Source organism: Vipera ursinii (assembly GCF_947247035.1).
Source record: "Vipera ursinii genome assembly, chromosome: 3".
Taxonomy (NCBI): Eukaryota; Metazoa; Chordata; class Lepidosauria; order Squamata; family Viperidae; genus Vipera; species Vipera ursinii.
In genome coordinates, this window is record NC_139516.1 from 9,815,409 (window position 1) to 9,827,994 (window position 12,586).

A 12,586-nucleotide genomic window follows, 5' to 3' on the forward strand; every position below is an offset into this window, starting at 1 on the left:
AGCAGCTCTCCAAACAGGGCAGTGGAGGTTTGGAGAGCTGCGCGTGCAGCTCTCCAACCCGCCGCTCTCCAAACCTCCACCGCCCCGTTTGGAGAGCTGATGCCTTCGTCAAACATGGACGAAGGCAGCAGTTTTGCAAACAGGGCGGTGGAGGTTTGGAGAGCTGCGCGCGCAGCTCTCCAAACCACCGCCGCCCGTTTGGAGAGCTGATGCCTTCGTCCATGTTTGACAAGGCAACAGCTCCCCAAACCTCTGCCACCCCATTCTCTCAATGGGACTTTTTTACTCCCACTTTTTTTCCAGAATGGCAGAGCAGGACAGGGAGCTGCAGCAGATGGCTTAAAGAGCCGCATGCGGCTCCGGAGCCGCGGGTTGCCGACCCGTGGTATAGGGTTATCTCCTTCAGCTCTACAGAATTTTTAAAAAGTTTCCTTCCTCCTGACTTGGTTTATTGTGATTTGTGAAAGCAGGCAAACGTTGCTGTGACGATCAGGTTTGTGTGTGCCTCACTCTCCCTTTTAGGGCCATAAAGAGAAACTAAGAAGTGTCTGCATTGGGTTAACTATTACATCTGAGTGACATAATATTGTTTGCAATTGATTTAAAATGCGCCACTTCAAAACATGGCTTCATAATTTACGGAATTTATTTCAAGCACAGTTCCAGTTACGCATGGTTAAGAAAAACTCTGGAACCATTCTTTCTGACCATTCAGAATGCTCAGTCTGGTGTGCAAATAACGCCGCTGATTTTGCCTGCACATGTAAAACTAGAATTCAGTGTCATGCAAATGATCCTCAAGCAGAGACAAGCCACCATAATCTTTTTGCTCCATTTTTAACTAAGGTATAGCATTGGCTTAAAAAGGTAAAGGTAAAGGTTCCCCCGCACATGCGTGCTAGTCGTTTCCGACTCTAGGGGCCGGTGCTCATCTCCGTTTCAAAGCCGAAGAGCCAGCGCTTGTCCGAGGACGTCTCCGTGGTCATGTGGCTGGCATGACTAGACGCCAAAGGCGCACAGAACGCTGTTACCTTCCCACCGTGGTGGTCCCTATTTTTCTACTTGCATTTTTACGTGCTTTTGAACTGCTAGGTTGGCAGAAGCTGGGACAAGTAACAGGCGCTCACTCTGTTACACGGCACTCGGACCCGCCAAACTGCCGACCTTCTGATCGACAAGCTCAGCGTCCTAACCCACTGAGCCACCGCGTCCCATTCGGCATTGGCTTAATTACAGCTTATTACCCTGATTTTTATGACTTTGAAAACTTATTTCTGTAAACCACAATTAACCAACTACAATTTACATCTTGGATATAAAGCTCAACAATGATAACTGAAGGAAGACTAAAAAGAACTGGAGGTGACTTGATCCAAAGACTGGATGAGATTTATTCATTCAACATTAAATCCGTTTCGCCATGCAGTATATGTCAGGCCACTGACAAGTAATCATTATATTTAATACTTTAGACAAGGCGTCTTAACCAAAACTGAGCCTTCATTTCTGGGTTAAAAATTAAAATCGAACATCTTTCATATGGCAAAAGGGTAAAAAAAATGTTTTCAACTGATCTGCAGATATTAAATTGTTTCACTGCTTAGCTTTTTTTAACCACTTCTGCATCTGGAAGCAATGGAGTTTAAAGGAGCCAATTGCTATTTGTCATGGAGTTCACACCAACTACTGTACATCTTCCTAACTTCCAACTCGTAGTCACTTACTTCATGCATTGCAGTGCAGGCATTCTGCCTAAAAACATAAAAGCTTGCTGGATCAGCTAAAAGACCATCTAATCCAGGAGTGTCAAACTGCCGGCCCACGGGCCGCATGTATCATACCAAAACCGCACCCACCTCATTGCTGGCAATGGGAAAAAAAGTCACGATACGTCATGACACATCACCTGACATTGCAAGTTTGACACCCCCGAGCTAATCCATGCTTTATCATGCTGTTCCTAATTAGATGCGCTCCTAAAGATTTAGTGAATGTCTTCACACAAGTGTGATATTTCCCTCTACATTAAAAGCGCCTGTTTACAGACATTTTGATTTAATTGAATTTTCTATCAATACACCTAGTCCCTAATTTCTAAATCACGATCCATCATCAAAGTGGATTATACTGAAATCAAAAGTTCTTGACCTTTTCTACACCCCACACCCTTAGAATGCTTCTGATATATTCTCGCGCCCCTTACAAAAGTTCAAAATAACGGCAACGAATGATGCATAGACACTGTCATTTTGAAAACCCCAAGTTTTCGCACCCCCTGGAATATCGTCTCTCACCCCCAGCGGGTGTGAGCACCCTTGGTGGGGAACCCCGAGTTAAAAGATGTCAGAAGAATCAGCTAATTATGATAATATGCTCTTTCCTCGCTTGTAAACTGCAGATAAGTAGAACTAATTTTTGTCACTTATCAACTATTGTTACTAATTGCAACAAGTTTTGCTTTCCTGTTGGGAAATATTTGCAAAGCAAAAAGCAAATACTCTTTCTGGACAAGATCACGCAGGCCACATTTCAAGAGCAAAATATGAACATTTTTAATTTAAATTTGAAATACTGTACCCGTTAAATTTGTACATAATGCATCCATTTTGAAGTAAGCACCAACAAACTCAAGTGTTGTGCAAGTGCACAAGCATTACATGTATTGCATTCTAAACTGTAGTGCCAGATACAACATCCACATTCAGTGAAATATTTCAATAAACAACCCTTCTCAAAAATGCACTTTTAGCTGTTATCCAACAAGTCAAAATCAAAGTCAGACTTATAGCTCCCACAACTTGCATGCCAAACCAAGAATAAAATTGGGACTTCTAATTCACATTTAAGATATGCACAATCCAACTATTCATCTACTATACTAAGTTTTTTATATTTACATTTGGCCAACACTACATTTTGCAGAAGCTGTGGTGTACCAAGGAGCTCCCAAAGATTGTCAATAATGAAGTTTCTAAACATAGGGGGATGACAGAAAGATGAATACTTTGGAAGGAAATAAAATTTATATTTTTCCAAACTGGGTTCAGTGTAACACAATCCAAGCAGCAAGCAAAAGAGATTTTTATTCACTTGCATCCAACCATGGCACACCTTGCAAGCACGCCTTGCACCATTTTTTTTTTTGCTGTGACTCTATAAGGCTGCCTTCAATTGATCAAAAGCCATTATAGTGACAGTGGCTTAAGCTGTCTTTACCTGTACTCAGCTTTTCCCTATTAAAACCACAACATCAGTGAGAGCTGCAAGGCGTATAAAATCTCTATTAAGTTATAGGCAAATTTCATGGAAGAGTATTTATGATCAGCTCACGGATATGGCTTCTGAGAATCACAACTTCAAGGAATACAAGCATTAGTCTCCCTAGGATGGGGTGGGTGGGGTGGGTGTATATTATACAGGTTATACAGCTATAAAGTTATACAGGTAGTCCTCACCGTATTATCAAAATTGAGCCCAAAATTTCCACAAGAGTTCTTAAGTGAGTTTTGCCCCATTTTACAACTTTTCTTGCCACATTTGTTAAGTGAATCACTGCACCATTAATTTAGTAACACGGTTTGTTAAGTGAATCTGGCTTCCCCATTGGTTTTGCTTGTCAGAAGGTCGCAAAAGTGATCACATGACCCCTGGGACACAGCCACCATCATAAATACATGCCAGTTGCCGAGCGTCCAAATTTTGATCACGTGACCATGGGAACGCTATGACGGTCGTTAAGTGTGAAAACTTTGTTCAGTGCCCTTGTAACTTTGAACAGTCACTCAGTGAGTGGTTGCAAGTCAAGGTCTACTTGTATTCTGAATACTCTGGGTCAAATGGAGGGACATGGACCTGGTATTTGAATCTCAGTACGTTTCTACAGGATGGACTGCAATGCATAGTTAAATCTTCTATACCCCACTAAAGCTAGACGTAGTTCTCCTGTAAGCACTCTTTGATGGACCACAGAGTATCCATCTGAAACTTGCAGTACTTGATATGGAGACTTATGGATTCAGGTCCACAACGATCTGCTAAGAACACGGACCCAAGAAACCTCTCACCTTGTGGGACTTGCTTAATGACCTGTACTTTTTCAAAGATGGTTTATGGCTTACAGAGATAGGTGATCAACATAGGAGATCGCGGAGGTAGTGTGAAGTAATCTTGGGACAAGGTGGGGCTGGCAAATTTGATCATATGACAGTTTAAGATTACCTTTAGGAATGATGCATTTATTATTACATAAGTCCACAGACAGGCAAGTTGCATTAGATTTCTGCCTACAAAAGGCTGGGACAGAGATTGGTGTATCTTGATTTGGGGTCTCTGCTATACCAGGCTGATCTGTGTTTTTTTTCCCCCAAGGTCTGCTTTTAGTATAATGCAGTCAAACATGTAATCTAATGTTTAGCTGCCCTTCTATCCCTCTCCCTCCCTCCATTAGGATGGATTTTTTTTCTGCTGACTTGAATAGAATAGAACAGAATAGAAGCTGGAAGGGACCTTGGAGGTCTTCTAGTCCAACCCCTTGTTCAAGCAGGAGGACCTATCATCTCAAAGAAGTGATTATCTAGTCCAGGGGTGTTAAACTGCCGGCCCGCGGGCCAGACACATTATCCAGAAGCCGCGCCCACCCCATTGCCAGCAATGGCGAAAAGGCTCCGACACGTTGCGCGACGTCACGTGACATTGTGAGTTTGACATGTCTGGTAGTCTCTTCTTAAAAAATGTCCAGTGGTGAAGACAAGTTGTTCCACTGCTTAATTGTCCTCACTGTCAGGAAATTTCTCCTTAATTCCGGGTTGCTTCTCTCTTTGATCAGTTTCCAACCATTGTTTCTCGTCCTTCCCTCTGGTGCTTTAGTGAATAATGTGACCCCTCTTCTTTGTGGCAGCCCCTCAAATACTGGAATATTGCTATCATGTCTCCCCTTTTTCTTCTTTTCTTTAGACTAGCCAAATCTAAGTCCCGCAGCCATTCTTTCTATGTTTTAGTCTCCAGGCCTTTAATCATCTTAGTTGCTCTTCTCTGAATTTTTTCCAAACTCTCAACATCTTTTTTGTGATATGGTGACCAAAATTATCTGCAGTATTCCAGGTGTGCTTCTTACTAGGGTTTTATAAAGCAGTACTAATACTTCACGAGATCATGATTCTATGCCTCTGCTTATACAGCCCAGGATTGTATTGGCTTTTCTGGCTGCTGCACACTGCTGGCTCACAGTCAAGCGATGATCGTCCACTAGGACTCCAAGGTCCCTCTCACAGTGGCTGTTTTTAAGCCAGGTCTCTCCAAATCTGTATTTGTGCCTTTGGTTTCTCCTGCCTAAATGTAAGAGTTTGGGAATCAGGAAGAGCCACCCACTGCCACTCACAGGGATTCCCATTCTGTCAAAGATGATTTGCATATGCAGATAGGAGAGGAATAGGGCAGCGCTTCCAGGCGCAAGGGATATCTTTGCTGCATGCCAGTCTATCAGGAAATGCACTGGAATCAGGCAAGGCTTTTCTGAGATGGCGTGGGAATTCCGAGTTTTTGCAAATTCTGATGGATCTGGAAACCAGGGGTTGCTCTCCTTGTCCAAGAAGAACTCCACCTCCTCTATACTTGATTGGTTCTGCAGTGGAGATGCTTCAATCACATGCAATTAAGGGATGAGGATAAGGCATCTATCTTCCTTTAGATCACTGGTTTTTCCTCCTCTTACGGCAAGCTAAGCCTCAACCTCTGCTGTAAAGAGGAAGCCTCTAATGAGCTAGTGGAAAGGGGGGAGTCAAGCAATCAATCCATCAGAATAGAGCTGGAAGGGACCTTGGAGGTCTTCTAGTCCAACCCCCTGCTCAAGCAGGAGGCCCTAAGCCATTTCAGACAAGAACGAACAAACAACATCACAAGTATGTGCCAGGTCTGAAGACCTATGGCCTAATTCAGCATCAGACCCTCTTTCCTTCCTAGAGGATTCTGGGGAATGGGGGGGGGGGCGGGGAGGAGAATTATCTAGTAAAGCCAGTTCGGGAAATCAAAGCCTGCTGTTCTTTGGTGAAGTTGTGGAGCAATGGGGCATCCCCCTGTGCCACCAGTTTCTATCACTTCTAGTGCTTGAGCTGTCCAGTACTCCAGTGTAGTGGCAAAGGACCCTCCAGTTACCATGAGGGTCGCCTAGCTTTCAGCCCACGTGCCCCCGGGAAAACCATGACAAGGAAAGAAAACCAGTCTGGCTTCACCTTAGCTGTTGGAGAAGGTGGCTGAACTATGTACAGACAAAAGAATTGCGAGCTAGCCGGCTGTCTCACGATTTGCTAGCTTCCACAAGAGTTCAAATAAAACATTCAAATTTTTTTAAAAAAGGGAGAGAAATATATAAAAAAGAAGAGCAGAGATCTTCCAAGACTGGGGGTGCCCTGCCAGAACCAACTAGCACAAATGCTCTCTTGACCAAAGCTGGATCAGAATGAGAAAGGTGGTCTGTCCTCCGATAGCAGACACGTCGAACTCGCGACGTTATGTGACGTTGCGCAACGTGTCAGAGCTTTTTCTCCATTGCCAGCAATGGGGTGGGCACGGTGTTGGGATGACGTGTCTGGCCCGCGGGCTGGCAGTTTGACACCCCTGTCCTATAGGAAGCTACATCAGAACTTTTTCTAGACCTGCCTCCAGAAAAAAAAATCGAAATGAGATATTCCCTTGTAAAATGCTCTGTGTCTGCCGTCGAAAATCAACGGAACGACAGGGACAATTACCCCACACTGCTCCCTAAACAAACCCTGAAAGAATCTGAAAGTCAGCAGAAAACAGAAAATCTAGGCAGAAGAGTAATTCCTACCAGCTCGTAAGCTTATTATTCAGTAATAAGGGCAGCACATTTAGAGGAGTTTCTTGCCAAGTCAAGGTAAAAGGCAATAAGAGAAGAAGTCAGCAATAGAATAGAATAATAGAATAATAGCTTTAACGTCACTTTGAATGTACACTAATCGGCATACATTGATCGTAAAATAATTCGGACGGCCTAGCAACCCAAAAGAGCCTAATGCTGGGAAAGGTGGAGGGCAAGAGAAGAAGGGGACGACAGAGGACGAGGTGGCTGGATGGAGTCACTGAAGAAGTAGGCATGAGCCTAAATGGACTCTAGAACAGGGATCTTCAAACTTGGCCCTTTTATGACTTGTGGACTTCAACTCCCAGAATTCCTCAGCCAGAGTGCCTGGCTGAGGAATTCTGGGAGTTGAAGTCCACAAGTCATAAAAGGGCCAAGTTTGAAGACCCCTGCTCTAGAAGATGGTAGAGGACAGGAAGGCCTGGAGCAACGTTGTCCATGGGGTCGCGATGGGTCGGACACGACTTCGCAGCTAACAACAAGAAGAAACCCAAAGGTTCTCATCTCTCAGACCACCCTCAGCACAGGAATATGAGCATCTTCCCTTTTTAACGACAGGAAACATCCCTTCATAGTATCCATATTATGTTTCTATTTCCATATCATAAGAAAAAAAATATTTTGATATTGTAGATCTTTCCATAGTGTTATACTTTAAAAAAAAACACGCAAGTTGAACAAGACTGTTCAAAGTTACAAGAAGCACTGAAAAAAAAAATGACTTGTGAGCGGCTTTCGCTCTCACAAAACCACGGCAGCATCCCCAGGGTTACGTGACCAAAATCTGGAAGCTCGACAAATGGCATGTAGTTATGGCGATCACCTTCACAGCTGGCTTCCAACACAGCAAGTCAACGGGAGAAGCCAGATATGCTGAGTGACTGCACGATTCACTTAACCAGTGATTTGCTTAATAACTGTTGCCAAAAAAAAAAACGTAAAATGGGACACAACTCATTTAACAAACTGCCTTGCTTAGCAATGGAAATTTGGGGCTCGGTTGTGGTCGTAAATTGATGAGCTGTACTCAGCTGGGAAAGCAGCGTTCTTTCTCTAAAGGTAAAGGTAAAGGTTCCCCCACACATGTGTGCTAGTCGTTTCCGACTCTAGGGGCCGGTGCTCATCTCCGTTTCAAAGCCGAAGAGCCAGCGCTTGTCCGAGGACGTCTCCGTGGTCATGTGGCCGGCATGACTGGACGCCAAAGGCGCACGGAACGCTGTTACCTTCCCACCGGAATGGTCCCTATTTTTCTACTTGCATTTTTACGTGCTTTTGAACTGCTAGGTTGGCAGAAGCTGGGACGAGTAACAGGCGCTCACTCTGTTACGTGGCACTCGGGATTCGACCCGCCAAACTGCCGACCTTCTGATCAACAAGCTCAGCGTCCTAATCCACTGAGCTACCGCGTCCCTGTTCTTTCTCTAGGGAACAATAAAATTTTCAACTTAGTGCTATTGTGGGGGCTTCCTCAAAAGAAAAATAATTTTGTCCTCCCCTTTGTTTACAGTTGTCCTTCACTATAAATGCTTTCATAAAGACTTGCTGCAACTGTTTTCAAATCCTTAATTATTCAGAGGCATAGGTTAAAAAAAAAAATCCAATCTGATCAAAGTAGTCTAATGCCTTGCCACAGTTGACTGCTATGAGGAAAAGGCAGGAGATCTTGCCAGCGGAATTCTTCCTGTTAGATGAAACAATCCAAGAGAAAGAATAGCAAATACTGCATTGTGAAAGGAATTAGGCGGTACGCTATCCCTGTTTATTACCCAAAAAAAGAGCTTTTGGTACAGGTTGTCCTTGACTTACAGCCATTCATTTACTGACTCTTCAAAGTCACAACAGCAGTGAAAAATGTGACTTATGACATCTTTTCACACGTACGATCATCACAGCATCATGTGATCAAACTTCAGATACTTGGCAGCTAGTTCACATTTATGACAATTGCAATGTTCCGGGCATGTCATGTGGTCTGCCTTTTTCAACCTTCTGACAAGCAAAGTCAATGGGGAAACCAGATTCACTTAACAATCGTATTACTAACTTTAACACCTTCAGTAATTCACTTATCAACTGAGGCAAGAAAGGTCGTAAAATGGGCCAAAACTCACCTAACAACCGTCCCACTTAGCAGTGGAAATTTTGAGCTCAATTGCAGTTGTAAGTCAAGGACTACTTGTACACATTTCAAAAGACTAGGGCAGGGGTAGGCAACCTCGGCTCTTTTATGACTCGTGGACTTCAACTCCCAGAATTCCTGAGCCAGCATAGAATTCTGGGAGTTGAAGTCCACAAGTCATAAAAAAGAGCCAAGGTTGCCTACCCCTGGACTACGGTATGAGGTGAACCCACCTTAAAATGTGACTCATTCCTTCATCAAATAGAAGAGCTCAGTGGCATCGGGACAGTAGCTCCTCAAACCCTGCATTTTATGTCACATTATGGTCAACATCCTCAACTGTTGTTTCTCAACAGTTGTTAATCAACTCACACCATCTTTGAAAGAGAGAGACAACAAGGCTATAACGATCAACGGACATGGTTCCTTTCAAACCTTCTAACCTGATGGCCCTCAGCAAGTCAAACCCCGCGTTAATCAGAATAATGAAAAACAAGTGCATCACATATACAGGAACATCCGCCATTTTGCTCAACCCAGAATGAACTATCCCATTCTCAAGGTAGCTTTACACCAGTAAAATGTCATCTTCCTTGAACTGAGAAGGGTGCATGACCTTTTCCTTAAGAGCACAGCTTATGAATTCAAATACCAGCGCTGAAGTGTCAGATGGGGAGGGGGGCATATTACCAAGGAGGAATGGTTGCACGATCATGAAAAACTGTTCCAATCCAGGAAAAGAGAATAAGAGGGAGCAGCATTTCAGCCTATCCTGGAGTACTTCATCTATTTTCAAAAATCACCAGTAAATATGAGTAAAAAAAGTGAACAGAATTGCTATTTCTCTAATACAGGTCCTCGACTTACAACAGTTCATTTTGTGACCATTCAAAATTACAACAGCACTGAAAAATGTGACTTGTGACCATTCTTCGCACTTATGACCTTTGCCGCCTCCCCATGTTCACGGGATCAAAATCCAGACACTTCGCAACTGTCTCATATTTGTGATAGTTACAGTGTCCCAAGATCTTGTGAACCCCCTTTTGCATCCTTCTGATAACCAATTCAATGGGGAAGCCAGATTCACTTAACAGCCAGGTTGCTAATTTTATCAACTGCAGCGATTCGCTTAACAACTGTGACAAGAAAGGTCGTAAAATGGGGCAAACCTCAACCAATTTCTCACTTCGAGCAACATAAATTTTGGTGGTCGTTAAGTCGAGGACTACCTGTAGAAGGAATAGCAGATGAGGACCAAAGAGGCAGTCTCTCTCATTGCCTCTTTAACCCTGTAAGGAACTGAGATCATCAGGCCGAAAGCTAAACCAGAATAATCTTATGATATAAACAGGCTGCAGCCCTTCATTCTCACGTGAAGCTTGCCAGCCTGCAGCAATCAGCATTGCCAGCCAAGCTGCTCCATCAACCCCTAGAAGCAAGCAAGGTAGCTAAGGAAGTTGGGGACTCGACAGGCCTCTTCAGCTCAGAAGCAAGATGGGCCACCACCCCAACTACCACCCTCGGGTCGGGGACCCCAAAAGGAAGAGCAACCCAGTACAGGTAGTCCTCAACTTACAACTGAGCCCCAAATTTATGTTGTTAAGCGAGGCATTTAAGTGAATTTTGCCCTATTGTGCATCACTTCTTGCCAAACAGTTGTTAAGTGGATCTGTTTGCTTCTTAAAAGGTCACAAAAGAGGATGACATGAGCCCGGGACCCTGCAACCGTCGTAAAGGTGAGTCAGTTGACAAGCGTCTGAATTTCGATCACGTGACCAGGAGGGTGCTGCAACGGTCCTAAGTGCGAAAAACAGTCCTAAGTAATTTCTGTTTTAGAAAAGAAAGTTCTGGAACCTCTGATCGAGAGGGGTGGGACTTCTGAATGTTGGATGACAAGCTCGGCCCTTTTCCCCAGAGTGACCAAGAAGGAAAAAAAAAACTCTCCACTTCAGTCCCTTATGGAAAGCGCTTTTTCCCTATCAGTCCTGCAGAGCTCATTCGAGTCTTCAGGGCACCCAGCGCGAAAAGCCATCGTTAAAGTCGCTTATTTCAGTGCGCTCTCGTAGCTTTGAACGGTCACTGAATGAGCCGTTGTAAGTCGAGGACTAGCTGCACTTTCCCAGAGCCCTTCCCAGAAACCGACTTAGGGAAGGACGGCCTAAAAACCTCCTCCCGAGGCTGAGCCGCCCCAGCCTGCTCTTTCCCCCACTGGCAGAAAGATTCCCCAAATGAGCCTAGAGCAGGGGTCTTCAAACTCAGCCCTTTTATGACTCGTGGACTTCAATGCCCAGAATTCCTCAGCTAGCGTGCATGGCTGAGGAATTCTGGGAGTTGAAGTCCATGAGTCATAAAAGGGTTGAGTTTGAAGACCCCTGGCCTAGAGGGCAAGAGAGCCCTGAGAAGGCAGATTCACGATGCCCGGCTTGGATCACCGCGGGGTCTCCCGTCCCCAACGCCTCGACGTTCCCCAACGAGGGCGGCGACAACTCCCATTTCCCCGTCACCGGGGTGTGTGTGTGTGGAGGCGATTCTTCCCCTCTAAGGAAACCCTCAGCCCGGCCTGTTCCGCCTCCACAACCCCGCGAGATGGGTCGGCAGGGGTCGGCAACCTCGGCTCTTTTATGACTCGTGGACTTCAACTCCCAGAATTCCTGAGCCAGCACAGCTGGCTCAGGAATTCTGGGAGTTGAAGTCCACGAGTCATAAAAGAGCCGAGGTTGCCGACCCCCGCCCATAATCCTCAGCCAGCGCGGCCTTCCCTCCTCCGCTCCCCTCTCCCTCAGCCAGGCCGGCGGGACCGTAGAGCTCCCTCGGCCAGGCCGCCGGGCTCGAGCTGTGGAGCCCGGAGGGTTCGCGAGGGCCGGCCGCCGCTTCCATCCCCGCCGGCGGTGGGTTACCTGTCGCCCAGCGCGTCTCCCGTCCTGCGGTGCGGGCGTGCGCACGCGCACACGCCTCTCCGGCCGCAAGCCCCCGCCGAGACCCGTTGTCACTCCCTGAGGCGGAAGTGAGACCCGCCGCCACCCCCTGCTCTCTCAACGTCCCCCCCCCCGCAGCTTGACAGACACGCTGGGCCGTCCAATCGTCAGCGACGGAGCGCCGTGACGTTCGAAGGACCCCACTCCACCCCCTCCGCTCCCCCCGGGCGTGCCGTCTCGCTCTCCTCCTGTCAAGCGGGCCAATGGACGGCGAGGGAAGGGAAAGGGCGGGGACTATGCTAATCAGAAGCCTGGGGCGCCGGAGTTCCTCCCGAGCTTTCGCGCATTCTCGCCGGACTCGACCTCAGGCAGGGCTGCTCGGCCAATGGCGTCCTTCGGCAGGGGCGAGGCCATGCAAATGAGATGGGGGAAAGTAATCCTGTCGAGCAGCTCTTGGCGCGTCACAGCCTTCGGGCGCCCGATGACAGAAACGGGTTAACCGGAATGCGGTTATACCGCTTGTGATCCCCGAAGTTGAAAAAAACAGGCGCTGTGCTGCCTGGCAGACGTTCATTTGATTGTTGATGTTCAATCTCCATGATCAGATAGGCATCTTGGGCTGCACAGAAGCGCTTCCTCCACCAGGGATGCTCTAGGTGTGTTAGTTAGGAC

The 12,586-nt window shown here is 46.2% G+C and overlaps 1 protein-coding gene across 3 annotated transcripts in view; it reads right to left on the bottom strand.

Annotated features, from left to right (window-relative positions):
- The window catches only part of OSBPL2 (oxysterol binding protein like 2), a 76,567-nt gene extending 64,544 nt beyond the window's left edge, over positions 1-12,023 (bottom strand). For 2 of the 3 annotated variants that reach the window (XM_083360899.1, XM_083360898.1), the window contains exon 1: positions 11,897-12,023. The gene's annotated coding sequence lies outside the window, so the exon portion shown is untranslated. The remainder of the gene's footprint in view (positions 1-11,896) is intronic. The other variant, XM_083360900.1, reaches the window with a different exon arrangement.
- Positions 12,024-12,586: the final 563 nt, after the last annotated feature.